General features: G+C 45.0%; 1 protein-coding gene and 1 pseudogene across 2 annotated transcripts in view; both read left to right on the plus strand.

Moving 5' to 3' along the window:
- Positions 1 to 20,583, plus strand: part of LRIG2 (leucine-rich repeats and immunoglobulin-like domains 2) — a 113,292-nt gene that overhangs the window by 63,558 nt on the left and 29,151 nt on the right. The window contains exons 1-2 of one of the 2 annotated variants that reach the window (XM_006763022.2): positions 6,172 to 6,250; positions 9,651 to 9,827. The gene's annotated coding sequence lies outside the window, so the exon portion shown is untranslated. Of the gene's footprint in view, positions 6,251 to 9,650; positions 9,828 to 20,583 lie in introns of those variants that run through there. The other variant, XM_006763023.2, reaches the window with a different exon arrangement.
- Positions 1,899 to 13,608, plus strand: LOC102766735 (annotated as a pseudogene).

Consider the following 20,583-nt stretch of genomic DNA (forward strand, 5'->3'; position numbering starts at 1 on the left):
ATTTGTATTTTTTACTACAAAACAAGTCACTGTTGGCTGGGATGGGAGAAATGGGCCCTTTTATACACTGTTGGTGGGAGCATTCATTGGTCTACAATTTTGGAGAGCTAGTTATCAAATTAAAGACCAACATATCAATCCCATTTGTACTAGATAATAAAAAATTAAAAAGTGTAAACTCATATTTAAACCAAGATTTAGTAGAAAAAAGGGTATGAGAAGATAGACAACAGATAGTTAACGGTGGCTAACCCTGGGAGAAGTTCCACTTTTTACTTTATATTCTTCTGCAGTTTGAACTTGCAGACAAGCATTTATTATTATTATTTTTTGCAAAAAGACAAAAGAAGCCCAGAGCAGAGGCCATGGATGTGCTCAGATCAGCTGTGCTCCGGTGTCCTTGCTCCCTGGCCCACAGTCCCAGGAGGGCGCTGACCCCTGCCTGGCAGGCCTTCGGGCGTGCTGTTTTGCAGTCCATTACCAGCTGCTTAAGCAGCAGGTTCCCCGTGGCTGGTCAGCTGGAACCTGCTTCTGGAAGACAAACAGGAAGGACACAGCTGTCAGTGGCCTCACTGACAGGAAAATAATTTAAATCTTAAAACATTGAGGAAAACTTCCTGCCTCTGCCTGGAGAGGGGAGTGAGCCGGACAGAGGTGGCCCTGAGGAAGCCTTGCATTTGCGGGTACGACCAGCTTCCAGCCTCGGGTCCTCCGCACTTAGGGAGGCTGCGTGCGGGTCCATAGGCGAAGTCTCCCTGGGTCCTGATCCCTTAGGTTTAACTGGAGCTCTCTCCTCTTATGCAACACCAGAGTCCCGGTGCAGCTCTCTGCTCTTATGCAAGAGGCCTGCAGGACCTCAGGGCAAAGAGAGATTAGGGGAGGCAATACAATAGGGTAAGACTCAGGTAGGTGGACAGCTGATCCTTGCTCTGACACTTTCTAATTGGGTGGCCTTAGGCAAATTATTTCACCTCTCCGAACCTCTATTTCCTTACCTGTAAGATAGGGAAAACCAGCCTATTTGTATTATTGGGTCGGAGGTGCTGCTACCTCTAAAGGGCTGAGCTCTCTCCGCCTGGTATAGAAGATGCTCAATTAATGCCACAGTTATGTTTGCTTGGAGCCTCATTTCCTACCACTCTCCGCAGTGGCTGTGATTAAGAATTTGGGCTCTGTTATTTATTACAAGTGTGACTTTGGACGGACCCCTTTGGGCCTCAGTTTTCTCATGGTCAATATGAGCGTAAGGATTCCCATCTTATGGCCCTTGTGAAGATTAACGGAGATAGGTACATATAACAGTGAAATGCCTGGAACATAGGCTGTTACAATTTGCTGATGAAATATTAGCATGTTTCCTATAAAAAATACAAGTTTCATAAAACCATCTTCCAAATCCCTGCCTGCCCTGGCCTCAGACTCTCAGAAAACGAGCTGCTGGTTCCAGTCAGAAGGTGTCTTGAGCTCCCGTGTTTCAGGATGTTCCTGTCTCAACCGCTTCCTTCTCACTCCTCCGGCTTCTCCCTCCCTGCCAGGAGGCCTCTCATTAGTCCAATTAATAAACTGCTACTGTCATCTCAGCAGGGTCCCTTGGGGATGTGCATTATGCTGGGGAAGTAGGTGGGGGAGCTGCAGGGACACCCTCATTTCCACCGGGAAGTGGAACAAGGAGCCAGGATTGGCAGCAGATGGGCCTCCCTGGGCGGGGTCTCCTGGGACATCATCAGGATAATCAGCGAGAGCTTCATTATTCAGAATGAGAGTCTGGCAGTTTGGCAGAGCACCAGGGTCCCTTTCAGGGACTGGAAGGTTCTGCCCTGGAGATAATGACAACCCTGAGGCCTCTGGCCTTCAGCTCTCTCTCGGGCATGCGCATACACACACGTGCATGTACCGGCATGCGCCTCCGTTCCCTGGGCTTTCACTCAGCTAAAGAGTTTGTGGGTACATTCCAGGCCTGGAAGGGGGCAAACAGGGTGAGCTTGGAGGGCCCAGAAACGCACGCACGACTGCGCCTGCTGATTGCTGAGAATAATCAAACCCGAGGTTCCCAGGAGCTTATTAAACCGTCACAATGCCTCATCCAGAGTGACAGCACGTTCTCTCCCAGTCTTAGAAGGATAAAGGATAATGGGACTAACAAGTTAGCTCAGAAGCTCAGGCCGCCCAGGGACAGGCTGGTTGTTGGGTGCACAATGGAGTCAGCATTTTCAACCCCAAAACGAGATTATGCTGAGGCTGGGGAGGGAGCCAGGTGTGTGTGTGTGTGTGTGTGTGTGTGTGTGTGTGTGTGTGTGTGTGATCGAGAGAGAGGGAGAGAGAGAGAGAGAGAGAGAGAGGTGTATCATGCGGTCATGGTTTGTTGGGAATCAGCCCAGTTATTCCCGCAATCAGTTACGTTGTACATACCTGTTCAGGCCTATATTTAGGCAAAAGGGGGTTCATATCAAACTCGCTCTGCTGACACCTGGCTCCTCCCTGCTGCACTGTCAGCACTCCCGTTCACCACCTAGAATTGAGCTCCAATGCTGGCCTCAGTCCCAGGTGAATGTGGGTTGTTTGCCTTTATCTCATTGATTTGTAGGTTTGTTTGTTTTTTTCAAATTCTGGGTAATTTGTTGGTTATGTATGTTGCAAATATCTTTTTGTGGTGTCTTTTGTGAGTGAAATTTTATTTTAATCCGTTCAAATTTATCCTTTTCTTTTATGGTTAATGATTTTCTTCTCTTTTCAGATATCCTTTGCTACTCCAAAGTGAAAAAGATAGTCTTCACTGATTCTGAAAGCTGCATGGTTTTGCCTCTCATGTTTAGGTCTTGAATTGATTTTTGAATGTGATGTGAGAAAGGATCCAGTTTCATTTCTTTCTATATGATTATCTAATGATCTCAGCCCCATTTATTGAAAAGCCTGTCTTTTCTCCCCTGCTCTGAAGTTCCACCTGCGCCATAAATCAAATGTCCCATGAAGTCTCTGATATGCACCCAATGTCTATTAAACTTACGCTTTGGAGACACTATACTTTTTAATTACTATAACTTTCAAAACCAATCTTGATATTTGGTGAAGCAAGTTCTTCTACATTCCCCCCCGCCCCCCTCCACATGTCCATTGGGAATTTTTATTGGAATTGTATAAATCTACAAAGCAAGCTAAAAGAGTTGATACCTTTTTTTAAAAAATATACTTTATTGATTTTTTACAGAGAGGAAGGGAGAGAAATAGAAAGTTAGAAACATCGATGAGAGAGAAACATCGATCAGCTGCCTCCTGCATATCTCCTACTGGGGATGTGCCCACAACCCAGGTACATGCCCTTGACTGGAATCGAACCTGGGACCTTTCAGTCCGCAAGCCGACGCTTTATCCACTGAGCCAAACCAGTTTCGGCAAGAATTGATACCTTTATAATAATAATTCTTTCAGTCTAAAAGCATAGTATAACTCTCCATCAACTTAGGTTTTTTAAAAATACTTTCTAAGAAATATGTTTTTATTTTTTAAAATAGATTTTTATTGATTTCAGAAAGAAAGGGAGAGGGAGAGAGAGATAGAAACATCAGTGGTGAGAGAATCATTAATTGGCTGCCTCCTGCACACCCCACACTGGGGATCGAGCCTGCAATTGAAGCATGTGGCCTGAAAGGGAATTGAACCGTGACCTCATGGTTCATAGGTGGATGCTCAACCACTGAGCCACACCGGTTGGGCTAAAATATTTTTAAATAACATTTTGTAGTGTTCTCCATATACTTTTTCTCTTGCTCTTCTTGTTTGATCTAGGTATCTTAGATTTTACTGCTATTGCATATGCTAGCTTTGAAAAAACATATATTATAGTTGATGATTTATTAGAATAATACTGATGTATGTTGATCTTGTAGTCATAACCTTGTTGAACCTTTTTACTGGTTCCAATCATTTACCTGAAGATTCTTTTGGCTTTTTTTCCTCCAGATAAAAAACAGGAAAAGAGTTTTAAATGTATAATTGTGACTCCAAACCTACCTTGGAAAGATTGATTTCAGTTACTCTCTAGGACAATCCTGTGACCTAGGCATTGCCAGTCTCTTTAGCCTGCAGGTTTTTAATTTGAAGAGTCAGGAAACCCATGGTCATGTCAGCCAGCCTGTCTCGGGTGAATTGGTTTCCTCCTCAGCAATAGCTGTCTTGCCAATTTCACAGTCATTGAGGGAATAAACAAAGTAACAGATGCGAAGGCTCGTTGAAAAGTATAAAAGCTAAAGTCTTATTCATGATCTTGGATGTAATACATAGCTGAGTGAGCATAAGGTGGTTGATCATCACTGTTCCTAGTAGGCTTTCCATAGCCTCTGCTTCAGGATAAATAAAAAATGTCCTCATACCCAGCCTTCACTTTGTTGACTGTTCAACACTCTCTTTATCTACATGTTCTGTTTGCTTTTCTGTGAGTGTGTATATAAGATAGCATTCTCCAAAACAGAGGAAAGACGAGTATTTTCCTTAGAGACATGCCTTGCAGGTGCTGTCCCATCATTTATTGAACTCGAAGCTAGAATAGAAACTGGAGGTACACAGATGAATGAATGAATAAACAGGGCCTCTGCCTTCAGGATGGTCCGTGGTCCATCTGCCCATAGTGACGACATGATTCCTGTTAGAGCGGAGTTGTCACGCACCTGCAGGACTATAGCAGCTGAAGACAATTAGGCAGGTGTAGAGGAGGCCCCAGCTGGGCTCTGGGGGCATAGGGGCCAAATGGAGGCCCCAGAATCCTTTTTGTGTCTGTGACTTGGAAGGTAAGTCCCTCTGCATTTCCCTTTCTTAGAACCCAGAGAAGATAAAAGACTATTTTCTATAACGATATAGTAAAGCAATTTTCTTTATTTTTTAAGAAAATATTTTTATTGATTTCAGAGAGGAAGGGAGAGGGAGAAAGATAGAAACATCAATGATAAGAGAGAATAATTGATCGGCTACCTCCTGCACACCTGCTACTGGTGATAAGCCCGAAACCCAGGCATATGCCCTTGACCAGAAATGAACCCAGGACCCTTTAGTCCCCAGGCCGAGGCTCTCTCCACTGAGCAAAATCGGCTAGGGCTAGTATAGCAATTTTCAACCTTTTACAGCTCATGGCACACATCAACTAATTGCTAAAATTCTGCGGCATACCAAAATATATATATGACAATCTGACAAAAAGTAGGTATAATTTTGATTGGTATACAACAAATAATTATAATAGTAATTACCTACCCATTTTGCTCCAAAGTGACTTACATAGAAAATCAAGTGCCTATACTTGTCTATAAGGATTTCTGGTACCAAAGAATTAACCAATCAGACGCAAGCTTGGGCGGGGTGACCAATAAGATGCGACTCTCTTATATGACATATATATATTGAAGGTTCAAGCCTGGGCATTCACACTGGAGCGCTGTTGTTGTGTTGCCTGCTGTCATTTGGCAATCTAAGGGAAAAGAGGTCAGTGCCCCTGGCTAAATAGGTATTCCACGTTTTAAAAATTCTTGTGGCACACGGGTTGAAAACCGCTGCTGTAGCAGATAAACTCCAAGTCGGGATTTCCAACTCCCAGCTCTCGGGCGCTCCTTGCTCCCTCTTAAGGAGCAACTGCGCCCTCCTGAGGAGGAACGGTGCGGGAACCTCGGAAGGGCGCCCCACAGTGCCAGACACCTAAAGTCCTCCTTAAGGACCTCCTTGTTTCCGGCCCCGCCCCCTCCACGGAGTCCCGCCTCTGACGCGATCCCTTCCTCTGGCACCGATTGGTTGGCTCCCGTGCGTGAAGACGTTGCGTCGCGGGGCGGGGCGGGGGGGAGCGTTGTCTGTAGGGCTGCTGCCGTGTGTCCTGGGTCGCCGCCCCCGCTGCCTCGCTGTGTCCGCCCCTCGCCTGTCTAGAGGATACGGGCGACAGCAGGGCTCGGGGTGGTCGTGCAGCCGACGAACGTCTCCGCGAAGCCGTCCTTTGCAACTGGCGGCTCTTCTCGGCCGAGTCCAGGTCGGGGAGGAAAAGGGCGCCGGCGCCCCGAGGCGTCCGGGAGGCGCCGCTGCTGCAGTGTCGGTGCGGACCCCTTTGCCGGCTCCTTCTCCTCGCCCAGGCTTTCCTCCTGCTGCCGGCCGCCCGGGCGGGCCTCTGCCCCGCGCCCTGCTCCTGCCGCAGCTCTCTGCTGGACTGCAGTCGCAGGAAACTGCCGGCGCCGAGCTGGAGGGCGCTGTCGAGCCCCCTGCCCCCCGACGCCGCCAGCCTGTGAGTAGAGTGGCCGAACGGGGGTGGGGGCGTCTCAGGAGAGGGGCGCTCCCCTTCCAAGGTGGGGACAGGCCTGGTCGGAGGGCGCGGTTGTGAGCCCAGCTCCTGAAGAGAAACGCCATTAGGATGCTGCGAACTTTGGGGACGGGGCTCAGAAACCTGCAGCTGAGGTTCCGGAGACTCATGGAGACCCGCGTTACGGTTCCCGGGGCCCGGGAGGCTGTGGGCCCTGGGTGGGTGGAGCTGGGGCGGGGGTGTTAGGGCTCCATGGGCCTGGGCACCGGCATTGACTGTGGACGCGGGGGGCGGGCGGCCCTCGCCCACTTCGGGCTGCCTCATCCAGTGTGTGCTCAGCTCGAATGGTCCCGGGCGTGTGGGTTTTGTAAACACGACCGCCGAAGACACCAGCCGCCTTTTGTCCCGCGTTCGCATTTTGGCTCCTTCTGTGCTGCAGTTTTGATACGTTACAAGGTTAAAACTAAATGTGTTCGGAGAGCCAGCCCTACCCCGAAGAGACACCTTTATTAGTAGCATTCGTGGTCTCATTCAGAAAAGGAGTATTCTTTCCAGAATCATGTTGTGTTTTAATTGTTTTCAGGTGCATTTCCCGTGGCAGAGCACCTAAAAAGCAGCCCTCTTTGTTTATGCATGAGAAGCAAGTGCAGCGATTGGTTGAATTCTTGTGGAGACTCCCTGCCTGCGCTGCTTTTGACAGGCCTGTGCAGTGGCACTGACTGGGGAGCTCATGGGCCCGAGGCAACCTGGGGCATTAGGAGCCACAGCCGCTACTAAGTGCTGAAGCGATGGGCCTTCTTAACCTCCAGCGTACAGTTATTTCTCTGCCACTAACTGAGTCATTCATTTATTAATTGATGGACTTCTGGTATAGCTGTCTCCAAAAAAAGAGCCACAAAAAGGAATAGCTTGGGGTGCAATTAAAATGTGAGGGCCTGTTTGGATTTTCAGTGGAAAGTAGTGTGCAAATTGAAGGTCTCTCTCTGCCACGGAGGTTGTTTTTACACATTTGCAAATAGGATAGATGGGAAAGACAGCTACCTCATAAATTCCTTGAGAAAATGAAGTAATTAAAAAAACCAAATGCTGTAATAGCATAGGTGTGCAGTATAATAAAATGCTTTCTGTTGCTTTAAGATGTGACACCGGTAGCTAGTTTGGGTCTCTTGATGCAAATAAAATTTAAAAATTGATACCCATGTTCAGCATAGTCTTTTTAAACCTAGCACAGCATCTTTGTAATGCAGCAAGTGCCATTTTCTAAAAAATTCTTGGGACAGCTAACTGATTATGATAGAATAAATTTGGTGCAGGTTTCAAAACAACACAACTTCATTTAGCTGTAATTGAAATAAATATGCCCCACTTTTTAAGATGAGCCATTGGTAGGTAATAATTAGAAATAGTTTTATGTAAGAAACATGTGTTTTGTGTCTAGGCATGATTTTTGTTTAATTGAGATAAATTTCCTAAAGCCAAATGACATTCAAAATTTTTAAATGTTCTAGAATGAAATTGACATTTTTCAGTTGAAGTGAAATGCCTTGGAGAGCAATTCTGTTGTAGAAATGTAATTGGAGGGAAGTCTTACAAAAGCAGAACAACTCTTAACATTTTAAAAGGTGGGCTTGTGCTGTTTTAAACTGAGAAACGTTAACAGTCTTCGTAAGTTGCCTTCAGCTATAAAATCACCCGATACACATGGGTTTCTTTATGTAATTTTCAAACACATGCAGTGCTTAAATATATTAGTGATTCAAACTCCAATGCTCAGATTTGTGGCCATCATCAAAAAGATCGCGGGCAAAATTTATTAATCCTGGTTTTTGAAATATGTCTGCCCCTGGTTCCTGGCACAGAGCTCCTGAAACCCTTGTAATTTCCTAAGCGACAAGAGTCCTAGAAGCTTCTTTCTTTTTAATATTTAGTCTTTGAACTTGTTTTCTGACACAAGGCTCTTAAATCCTTTGGAATTTCCTGGGTGATAGGAGTGTCTTTTGATCTAAAGAGACATCTCTTGGTTGGCTCCTGGATAGATAGCTTCAGGATGGGGTCTGGTCACCAGAAAGACCGATCTGTCATAAGCAGCTTGGGACTTTCAGCCCCTCTCCCCTTCATCCTGGAAGGGGAAAAGGGTTGGAGATTGAGTTAATAGTTGAATGTGCCTATGTGATGAAGTCGCCATAAAAATCCCCAAATCTCGCCCTAGCTGGCTTGGCTCAGTGGATGGAGCGTCAGCCTTCAGACTGAAGGGGACGAGGTTCGATTCCAGCCAAGGGCACATGCTTGGGTTGCAGGGCTTGATCCCCAGTAGGGGGCATGCAGGAGGCAGCCAATCAATGATCATCTCTCATCATTGATGTTTGTATCTCTCCTCCCTTCCTCTCTGAAATCAATAAAGAAATAAATATTTTTTAAAAACCCCCAAATCTCTGGGGTTGGTGAACAGATCTACGTGCCAGGAGGGTGGTGCACCCCACCTCTACAGGGACAGGAGCTCCTTCACTGGACCCCTATAGGTCTCACCCTATGTGTCTCTTCACCTGCCATTTGTGTCCTTTGTCGTATCTTTTATTATATAATAAACCAGTAAATGTAAGTGTTTCTCTGAGTTCTGTGAGCTGTGCAGGTGATTGAATCTAATGACAGGGTCATGGGAACCTCTGATTTGTAGCCAAGTTGGACAGAAATTCTGGGTAACATGGGGTCTTATTACCTGTGATTAGTGCCTGAACTGGGGATGCAGTCTTGTGGCACTGAGCCTTTACTCAGTGAGGTCTGCACTAACTGTAGGTAGTGTTGGAATTGCATTGGATTGCAGGACACCTGGCTGGTGTTGGAGAAATGATTGGTGTGGGGAAGAGAAAAAACTCACACATCTGGCATCAGAAGTATTATGTGAGTAAAGGAAGAAACAGGTGATAAACATTTTTTGCTTGATCGAAGTTTAGCCAGGTTCCCGAACCTTCTCCTTGGCCATCTCTGCACGTCCTTGTAAAATGCAATTTTAGCAAGAACCCTGCCACGTCAGTTTAGCAAGAAGCCCCTATCCTCGATATTGGATTGGGGTCCTTCCCTATACCATGTCCCAGGTGATGTCTGATCACTCTGACCTTTTTATTTTTTAGCAAGAATCCTGTTAGGTCTGTTTAGTTAAAGCCTTCTTACCCCTGATGTTTTCTCTCAGTATTTTTTATCCACTGACCCAACTCTGCTCCTTGGCTTTAAATTCCCATATACACAGGCAGCATTCGGCATTGAGCCCAGTCTCCTACGTATATTAAAAAATTTCATTGCAGTGGTCTCTATGCCTAACTCCCCATTCCCCAAGGTCTTCTTACCATGCGTTAACAGGTATCATTGAATATTACTTTCCTTTTAGCAGTTGTGTGCCACAGCACCCATAGGATCAGATTCATCATTGGACCCCCGGACCTCTCACCCAGGACCCTAAAAGTACATACCTTTGAAGCCTTTATCTTCCTCCTGACTGATGGATCAGGGATCCATTGGTGAGTCTGACTCCTGAACCATTGCTCCGGACAAACGTCCGTGGAAGCTGGTAAGGACAGATTGGATTCTTAGGTTCTGTGTGTACTCCAGAACAGCGGTCACCAGCCGGTGGTCTGCGGACCACTGGTGGTCCGTGAGGTCCGAAAGGTTGGCAACCGCTGCCCCAGACGATGGGATGGAGTCCTAGATAAACACAGGCTGGGTTAGAGTCCCAAGGAAGCAGCTGTTTGAAAAAAGATGGCTTAGAGTCCTAGGCTTCTTAGTTTGAAAAGTAACAACTGGGTTGGGAGACTCTTCTTCCTGGCTCCCTCTCTGGCTGAACCCCTGTTCCACCAACTCTGTCTACCTCCATCTTTGTTGGCATGCTTTCGCTGAGAATAATATGAAACTTCATTGGCCTCTTGGAGGAAACTTGCCATCTCAAGCTGGCTCCTCTAAGACCTCTCCCTTCCCGTTGTAGAAGCTGTTCCTTTCTCCTCATACCACCTTCAGTCTTCCCTCCAGTTCCCTTGAGTCCTTTGATATGTCTCCCTCCAAACCCTTTCTCCTCCATCCCTCTGTCCACCAGGCCAGACCTTTTTCCCTGCCCGTCTCTATTGTCACTTAAAATTTGGGCTCCTTGCCCTCCTCTGGGGGCTGTCTAGGGACCTAGGGACCCTCAGAAGGCTGAAAAACCTGGAATAAACTGGATGTTTTGGTTAGTTAGATGGGCTCTGGAGACATCCAGACAGCTGCTAGATATCTCCTTGGTCACTCACCTAAAATTTGGTCCACAGCTTTCATTAGATTACATATCAGGGCATCACTTTAAATAAGGTCTTCCTTACTGGGCTTTAACAAATGATATTTTTTTTCTTTTAACATGGACTTTTTCCTGGACATTTGGTGTCACATAAGTGAGATTTGCTAGAATGATCCTGGCTCATGGAAACGTAGTTTGGGGAAAAGAAAAAAGGATAAAAGAGTGGGGAATGTGGAACCTTTGATTCCTCTGTGGCCATTTGGTTGCCCATGGTATGGAGCAGTGGCTGTGCTGCTCTTAGGTACTAAAGATAAAAGTCACCAATGGAGATTAGAGATGGATCCAATTACCAGGACATTGGTTCAGTCCCTTGGCTATTATCTGTAATGGCTAAAATGAAACTAAAAGAGTGTGCTGAGTCAGACCTTGATCCTAGAACAAACTCAAATTTCAGTGAGTTTGAGCTTTGGCCACTAACCCCAAGGGAAAAATTAGGTAAGGACAACAGAAAGTACCTCTAGACTTCTGTCACTAAGAAGGCACTTGGTGTGAGGTAAGGGCAAAACCAAGAGACTATTTGAAACCAGGGAGTATAGTGTGAAGAAGTTGTTTCATATTGTGGATCAGTAATAGCTTTCTGAAGAACATCCTTTAGTAAGATGTTCTGTGAGAGTGATTAATTTAGGAGCAGTATCTGGTTTTAAATGCCACAATGGGGGAAAAAGCATGTTTGGGTTGATGCAGGATTTATAGCTCGTTATGGAACAATCACAGATGGCTATATGTGATCCAGACACAAAGCAGGTCATTCCCAAGGGAACAGCCAGCCTGGTGGACTGCGTAAAAGCCACTGTAAGATCTGTTTACCCTGAGAAAGGGGACTAACTGCCCATTTCCCCCATAAATGTCAAGTGGAACACCCCAGATGAAGTAGATAATGTTTTCTGTATAAACCTTGTGGGATTATCTTTATGATAATCCCATAGGCACTTGCTGAATGTGCCTGTTACTGAGTTCATGGTAAATGCTATGGTTAAGGGGGACTCTTACATGGACACCCCAACTGCTATAAAACCAAGGGATAGTTGGGGAAGCCTTGTGAATTTGCTCTCTCAGCTTTGCTTCTGGGTTTCATAGATGCTAATAAAAATATTAGGTTAATTAATAAGAGAATGAAGAAAAGCAAAGGACAGTCAGTAGACTGGTCTTAGCAAGGCAGAAAAGTTTAAATGGTTATTAAGAAAGAAGGTGAGCCCATCCAGTGTGGATCAGTGATGGAGCGTCCACCCATGAACCAGGAGGTCAGGGTTCGATTTGCAGTCAGGGCGTATGCCTGGGTTTTAGGCCCTATCTCTAGTAGTAGCAGCTGATTGGTGATTCTCTCTCATCATTGATGTTTCTCGCTTTTCCCCTCTCTCTTCCTTAAAAGCCATGGTGGGCACTAGCCGGTGTGGCTTGCTTGGTTGGGCGTCATCCTATGCACCAAAAGGTGGCCGGTTCAATTCCTAGCCAGGGCACATGCCCGGGTTGCTTGTAGGCTTGATCCCCTGGAGGGGCATGTAGGAGGCAACTGATTGATGTGCACCCTCACATTGATGTTTCTCTTTCTCCCTTCCCTTCTCTCTAAAAATCAATAAAAATAGTTTTAAAAAATGCAGCGGCCTTTTTGTGCTACCCAGGGAAGGGCCCATTTGGCTTTGGTCTTGGTTCCCAGGTAACTTAAAGGGAAACTTTCACAGTGCTCAGACCCCTTGATGTCCTGCAAATGAAAGAAGAGGCTGTCCTCAAATTGCTTGCAGCAGGAACCCACTTTGGTGGCACCAACCTTGAGTTCTAGATGGAACAGTACATCCACAAAGGAAGAGTGATGGCATCTGCATCATAAATCTGAAGGGAACCTGGGAGAAGCTTCTGCTGTCAATTGCTGGTGCCACTGTTGCCATTGAAAACTTCGCTGATGTCCATGTCCTGTGGTCCAGGAATACTGGTCCGTGAGCTGCGCTGAAGTTTGCTGCTGCCACTGGAGCTGCTCCTCTTGCCGGCCACTTCACTCCTGGAACCTTCACCAGCCAGATCCAGGCACCCTTGGGAAGCGGAGACTTCTGGTTGTTACTGATCCCAGGGCTGACACCAGCTTCTCACAGAGGCGTCTTATGTTAACTTGCCCACCATTGGTCTGTGTAACAGACTCTCCTCTGCACTGAAGGACATTGCAACACAAGGGGGCTCCCTCAGTGGGTCTGATGTGGTGGATGCTGCCCTAGGAAGTACTGCACATGCATGGCACCGTCTGTGAACACCCATGGGAGGTCATGCCTGATCTTGACCTTTACAGAGATCGTGAAGAGATTGAAAGGCTGTGACCAAGGAGGAATTTCAGGGTGAATGGATGGCTCCAGCTCCCGAGTTCACTGCAGCTCAGCCTGAGGTTGCAGACGGAGGTCACAGGCTGGTCTGAAGGTGCGCAGGTGCCTTCTGTGCCTATTCAGCAGCTTCCTACTGAAGAACGGTTTAGCCTGCCACTGAAGACTTGTCGGCAGCCCCCATGCTCAGGCCACCAAATGGGTAGGAAGAGCTACTGAGTGGTCTTAAGCTGTTCTCCCGTGGTCTCGTAACAGAATGGAAATAAAATTGATAGCAAATAAACAGTTTCTAAAAAAAGAAAAATGGGGTGAATAAAGCAGACATTGAGAGGGTAAAAACAAAGGTTTTCATATAAGACTACCTAAGTTTGAGCAGGCCAAGAGCCTCTCCAACATTTCAGAGTCCTGGATAAGTCTGCTCTATTTACTTCAGTTTGGAGAAATTTAAAAACCCAAAGGCAGAGGTTACCATGAGAAACCTGACCAGCAGTTTCTTGAGGCATTGGTAAGGCAGATTAAATTAGATAAAAATTGACTAAAGGGCCAGGGTCCCTTGGTGCAGCTCATGAGGGTGGTGATGGTGGTGGTGGGAATCCAAAGCTTCTTGCACAAGAGTGGGCACAATGGTCAGGAATTGGAGAAGTTTTCAGGATTCCTTAATATGGGAACCTCTTATACCGTGGTACCAAACCCACTGGTGAAACCATGATATAATTGAGAGAACATTATGAAAGTTGGAATGTTTAATTTATTTGTATGTATATATACATATAAATTAAACATTCCAATTTTCTTTTTTTTTTTTTTTTCAGTTCATCAGCAGCCTTGCCAGGATCTCTAGCCACAACCTCCAGCCAAGTTCTTTGTCCATGTTCTCTTGCTAGGTTCTCCAGCCACGTTCTCAAGCCAGGTTCTGTAGCCATGCTCTCTCGCTAGGTTCTCCAGCCAGGTTCGGTTTAGGTTCTCCAGCCAGGTTCGGTTGCCAGGTTCTGTAGCCGGGTTCTTCAGCCAGGTTCTGTCTAGGTTCTCCAACCAAGTTCTGTAGCCAGGTTCTGTCCAGGATCTTTTGCCACGTTCTCTCCAGTGAAGTTCTTCTGTCTCTAGGTTCTGTGTAGGTTCTGTCTTCTAAGTTCTGTGTTCTAAGTTCTCCCAATTTTCATAATATATTATTGATATCAGAGAGGAAGAGAGAGGGAGAGAGACAGAAACATCAATGATGAGAAAGAATGATTGATTGGCTGCCTCTCGTATGCCCCACACTGGGGATCGAGCCTGCTACCTGGGCATGTGCACTAATTGGGAATCAAACCGTGACTTCCTGGTTCATAGGTCAACTCTCAACCACTGAGCCATGCCAGCTGGGCAAAAGTTGGAATGTAAATAGACTTTATTTAAAGAAGTTATGTCTCCTTTATCTGAATATATTGTGGGAATGGACATTAAGTCTGGCTGGGGAACATTATCCTTACCTGGAATTGTAAAACTAAAGCCTGTCAATAATGTCCTAAAGGAGGTTGCAGTGCGGAATGTAAGGTACAAGTTTGTAGGAGAAGTGGTTATGGAGATGGACACTGTATCTGACTGGGGAATGTTTTCTCAATATGGTAAAATAGAAGGTATGTAAATCTACTCTTCAGGCAATATTGGTTGGACATTCTAAATGGGAACCAGTAAGATTGCTCCAGCCTACACAGTGTAGAGTAGAAACTGGAGTGCTGGTATGGACAAATTCTCTGTGGGATAGCTCTATGCATACGGTAGGCTGGGCTTACGGCAAAAGCCTGTGAGTGCCTACTGGCAACGACTCCTAGGACTTTGAACTAGAGCATTTCCATTTGAAAGGCAGTTATTGGCTTGCTATTGGACATTAATTGAAACCACCATCGTGACTAAAAGTCATAAAATAATCTTGAAACCTGAAATACTCATGACGTCTTGCATAATGTCAGATAACACTCCAGTAGGGAGGACAGTGCCCAGGAATTTCCATAATAAAACGGAAATGGTTTATGCAGGATCATGCCACCTGGGGAACGCAAGGAGGAGATGCTCACAAGCAGAGAGCCTTTTCCCTCTGCTGACTTTGGAACTGTGTGAGGAGCTGCTGGATTCTGTCGTCCCTTGGGCAGTGACCAACAAGGAGCTGCTTGGTTTGTGGATGGCAGTTCCAAGATGACTAGACAACATCCTGTCTGAAGGGAGAGGGAGAGAGAAACATCCATGTGAAAGAGAGACATCCCTTGGCTGCCTCCTGCACACCACCTACTGGGGATCGAGCCTCATCCTGGGCATGTCTCCTGACTGGGAATTGAATCGGTGACCTTTTGGTGCATGGAACAAGGCTTAGCCAACTGAGCCACACCCACCAGGGCAATGTTTGGGTTTTTACTGACTGATGGGCAATGGCTAATGGCCTGAGTATATGGTCGGGCAGAAAAGCAATGAAAACCTGGCTTATTAAAGGGCTGCCCACATGGAACACAGATAGTCCTGTGGAAATCACTGTGAGACTTTGAGGGGTGCATTAAAGTAGGACATGTTGGTTACCATCAGACCCCTTCCAGGTTCAGAAGATGATTGGATTCAATAAGTAAATATCCCTGTGTGCTTGCTTGAGATGCCCACCTGGGTCTGTGAAATGGGTGGATATGGAGGCACTGCAGCAGTGCAAGATGGCCCGCATCTACACGTGTTCCTCTTGCACCCTTTGAGCTCAAAATGCCAGTAAGCTCTCTTCTGTCTGCTGGGGAAAGATACACCGCAGATGGCTATGTGGCACATTCCCGGGAGTGAAAGCCCTGAACATAGCTGGCATGTGATACTGATATAGCCCTAGGCGGCTACAAATGGTTCCTGGCAGGAATAGTTACTGACTGTGGGCTGTCTTTGCTTGTCTGATGGTAGATGCAAATGCTCAGAGTGCTATAAAAGAACCAGAACAGAAGATAATTGTACCCATTTGGATGGCTGACCATCATTTATGCTGACCAGGGAATACACTTTACAGCCCATAATGCTCAATAATGGGCAGACAGGTATCCTCCTCAGAGTATAGTAAGTCCTCAGTTAATGTCATCGATAGGTTCTTGGAACGTGGTGAAGTAACACATGATAAAACCAATTTTACTGTAGGCTAATTGATATAAATGGCACTTCATCAGTGCTATAAAGAAATGATGTTTTTTGAGGACCTGCTGTACTAGGTTTTTTTTTTAATTTAAATACATGTTTTTATTAATTTTGGAGAGAGAGAAAATGAGAGGGATAGAGAGAGAAACATCGATGAGAGAGAAACATCATCAATTGGCTGCCTCTGCACACCCTCTACTGGGGATCAGGGAGCAACCCAGGCATGTGCTTTGACCGGGAATCTAACAGGTGACCTCTTGGTTTATGGATCAGTGCTCAACCACTGAGCCACACTGGCCAAGCTGCAAAAGTGTATTCCCTGGTCTGCGTAAATGATGATCAGTTTGATAGAGAATTGGACTGGGCAGTTAAAACATTGGTTGTCTTAAAGGGAAGAGATAGATATGGGAAGGACTGGCTTACATACCTTCCTGTTAGTGTGCTCACATTCATCATCAGGTGATGCTAAAGAAGTGACCCCACTAGATAGAGGCCTCTTTTTCTGGTGGATATGGGGAAGAGGGAGTGGGGAAGGATGCTGGAATGATGATGCAGTTCTTACCAAGGGAGGAGTATGCTGGCATAATGACTACTTTTTTCTTCTCCGTACACCTCAACTGTTTTTCCCCTACTTGTTGAAGTGGTTATAGCATTATGGCTACAAATACAGGTGCCAGAAACAGTACTGATTCCTAAGCAAGAAACTATATATTTTTTATTTTTTAAATATATTTTTATTGATTTCAGAGGAAAGGAGAGGAGAGAGAGAAACGTCAATGATGAGAGAGAATGGTTGGCTGCCTCCTGCACGCCCCACACTGGGGATCGAGCCCGCAACCCAGGCATGTGCCCTTGACCGGAATCGAACCTGGGACCCTTCAGTCCATAGGCCGACGCTCTAGCCATCGAGCCAAACCAGCGAGGGCAAGAAACTATATTTTTAAACTTTGGGTCAGAATTCCTAAATGCCTAATGGGGTAGATTGTGCCTGCACCCCATCTACCAAAATTGAGGTTAATAATGAATACCAATATATTGCCTGGTGGTAAAAATAGCTCAGTAGTTCTGAACCTCTGTAACCTTACACTAACTGAATAGAGTGAATTGAGGGGGAGATACTTGCTATTGGTATTGCTGTTTGTAATCTAGACTAGCACCTGTACCTGATGTCCTGTCCAAAGGTGGAAGAGTTTGGGTGTAGATGCAGAGAAGGAGCAATAGCAGCTGAGGGTAAAGGAATGGGTAAATGGTTTTGTAATGAGGGAAATTCAATACTAATCCCTCGAGAGAGGCTCAGTAAGAGATGGTATTGTCTGTTAATTCAGTTATACCAGTTGACTGAAAGGGTGAAACCGTGTGTTTGCTTAGACCACTACTGCTTTGGAACTTGGCAAGATTGAGTAGAAGGAATCCTGCAAACCTGAGTGGCCTTGCCTGTATATTGTTTTGCTGTAAGGGGGTGTATGGCCACACACCAAGAGAGGGTGCACTGTGGTCTCTGCCCCGGGTTCCTGGCACAGAGCTGAAAGCCTTGTAATTTCCTAAGTGATAAGAGCACTATAGGAGCATCTTTTGTTCAAATATTCGGTCTTTGAAATTTTTCTTTAATTGCTTCAAACCACAAGGTGGTGAACTGAAAATGAGTCCTTTAAAAAAAGATACAGATTAAATTTTCCTTCCACTTAAGGTCCCTCATGTTTACCTCAATTGTTAGTACCTACCTTTATTTTCCATTTCCTCCTTTCATTTGTGTCATATTTTCACCATACTTCTTACAGAGACGTGAGATTGGCCATGGGGCTGAGCATAGTACAGTGGGTTAGAATCCGATTCACTCTGCTCAGCATGGAGTAGGCCTCTTCTCTCTTGGCCTCTAGGCCTCCATAAGCAGAAATCAAGAGAAACTTCTTGCTTTGGATAATGCCACCCTGTTCCAAGTCTGTACTCCAGAGTAAAGAACCGTGCTTATTCCTGGAAAGATTCCTCACCCTCTCTTTGCTCTTAACCCTCAGATGCTCAGTACAACCAGTATCTGCCATGGGACTTGCCCTCTGTTCTTCTCTAACAGGCTCCTCAAGAACCTCAGAACCTGCCGGTTACCTGTCTCTCCAGAGAAATCCCCGACCCTCTTTGTGGCTTTATTTTTGTCATTAGAAGGCATCATCTTTTGATAAGCTACATATTTTTTTTTAAATATATTTTATTGATTTTTTACAGAGAGGAAGGGAGAGAGACAGAGAGTTAGAAACATCGATGAGAGAGGAACATCGATCAGCTGCCTTCTGCACATCTCCTACTGGGGATGTGCCCACAACCCAGGTACATGTCCTTGACCGGAATCGAACCTGGGACCTTTCAGTCCGCAGGCCGACGCTCTATCCACTGAGCCAAACCGGTTTCGGCCAAATATGCTACATATTTTACTTTGTCTTCTTTTCAGTAGATTATAATATAGCTTAAAAGCATGGATTTTTGTATGTTTATTCATTGCTGTAGATCAGCTATTCTCAACCGGTGTGCCCCAAGAATTTCTAAAACATGAAATACCTGACTATTCAGCCAGGGGCACTGACCTCTTTTCCCTTAGATTGTCAAATAAAAAAATGACAACAATCAACACAACAGCTTTCCAGTGTGAATGAATCAAAATTATGCTTTTGTTTTGGTCAGATCGGCAAAAAATACAACATATTTTTTGGTGTGATACAGAATTTTAGTAATTAGTTAATGTGTGCCATGAGATGAAAAAGGTTGAAAATCGCTGCTGTATATGAATGGTGACCAGCAGTAGATACTAAAAAATATTAGTTGAATGAATGCAGTAAATTAATTGCAGAAAGTGTGTGGCTATGCCTTTTGAGGGAAATGAGGAGAAACTCTCAAAGCAATTAAAGCAGTTCTTTCTCATTTGCTTCCCTAATATATATTTTAAACTTAAAAAAATGTTTTATTGATTTTTAGAGAGAGGAAGGAAGAGGGTTGGATTCAAACATCAATGAGAGAGGAACATCTTCGATCGGCTGCCTCCTGCACAACCCCTATTGAGGATTGAGCTGACAATCCTGGCATGTGCCCTGACCGGGGACTGATAACTTCCTGGTTCCTGGGTCGATGCTCAACCCGGATGGGCTCTCATATCTTATTAAGTGATTTTTTTTTTTAGGGTACCTCATTCTCTGTAGTAAACATTGTGAATGAATCTGAGCATTATCTTAGGTAATTTGTATTTTAAGATCATCTTTTTTTTTCTTTATTGATTATAGTATTACATATGTGTCCTTATCCTCCCCATTGCCCCCCGCCACCACCCCACTCATGCCCTCACCCTCCTGGTGTCTGTGTCCATTGGTTAGGCTTATATGCATGCATTCAAGTCCTTTGGTTGATTTCTCCCCCCCATCTTTCTTTTTAAAATATATTTTTATTGATATCAGAGAGGAAGGGAGAGGGAGAGATAGAAACATGATGAGGACCATTGATCGGCTGCCTCCCACACGCCCCCTACTGGGGATCGAGCCCACACCCGGGCATGTACCCTTGACTGGAATCAAACCTGGGACCCTTCAGTCTGGAGGCTCTATCCACTGAGCCAAACCAGCTAGGGCTATTTTAAGATCATCTTTAAAAATTTCTCAAAATATGGGCACATTAAGTTACTTACTCTAGCTCCCATCTCACACTATCTGGAATGTTTTGTCTAATTGCACCAAAATTCACAAAAACTTTTGCATGCACAAATAATTTTTCATTATTCTGATCATCTTTGCTTTTTTGTTTTTGTTTTTTAAAATATACTTTTATTGATTTCAGAGAGGAAGGGAGAGCGAGATAGAAACATTGATGATGAGATAGAATCATTAATCACTGCCTCCTACACGCCCCAGGGCATCTGCCCTTGACTGGAATCAAATCCGGGACCCTTCAGTCCACAGGCCAGTGCTCTATCCACTGAGCCAAACCAGCTAGGGCTGATCATCTTTGTTTTTAACAGGACTTTGCAGCATCTATTAGGTATTTACTAAGTATTATTGAATAATCAGTTGACTTCAGAGTGTCATTATGGTTTAGAGCTGTAGTTTGAGGAGTTTTTAATAGTCTACAACTTTGTTCCAGCCTGTATACCGGACATACCCATCTTTCTAAGCACTAGCAGAAACACCAGTTTTCTTTAAAATAGACAGACCTACTGGTAAATGTCTAAAGCACATTTGGGGGGAAGGGAGATGCACTACCGTGTTTGCAGGATCTAATGTCTGTTGTGCTGGGCTTGTATACTATTCTAATAAACTGTTTCACTTCCAATAATCATTTCAAAGCATGTACAATGTGCTTTTCTTTCATTGCATTAAAGATGTTAACATATTTCTTTATCCTGATCTGTCTGGGGAAATGGTAAACAGAAGAAGCAAGCTCATGAAATTGGAATCCAGAAGCAATATTTAGCTTACTACTTTAATATATTGTAGAGGAGTAGTTCCAATCAATTAAGATTTTACCTTTGGAAGTGGATTATGGCTGCATGTACAATAGATAAATACTCAGAAAAGGTGATTGTACTGGGCCATCATCCT

Source organism: Myotis davidii, unplaced genomic scaffold (assembly GCF_000327345.1).
Source record: "Myotis davidii unplaced genomic scaffold, ASM32734v1 scaffold217, whole genome shotgun sequence".
In the NCBI taxonomy this organism is placed as follows: Eukaryota; Metazoa; Chordata; class Mammalia; order Chiroptera; family Vespertilionidae; genus Myotis; species Myotis davidii.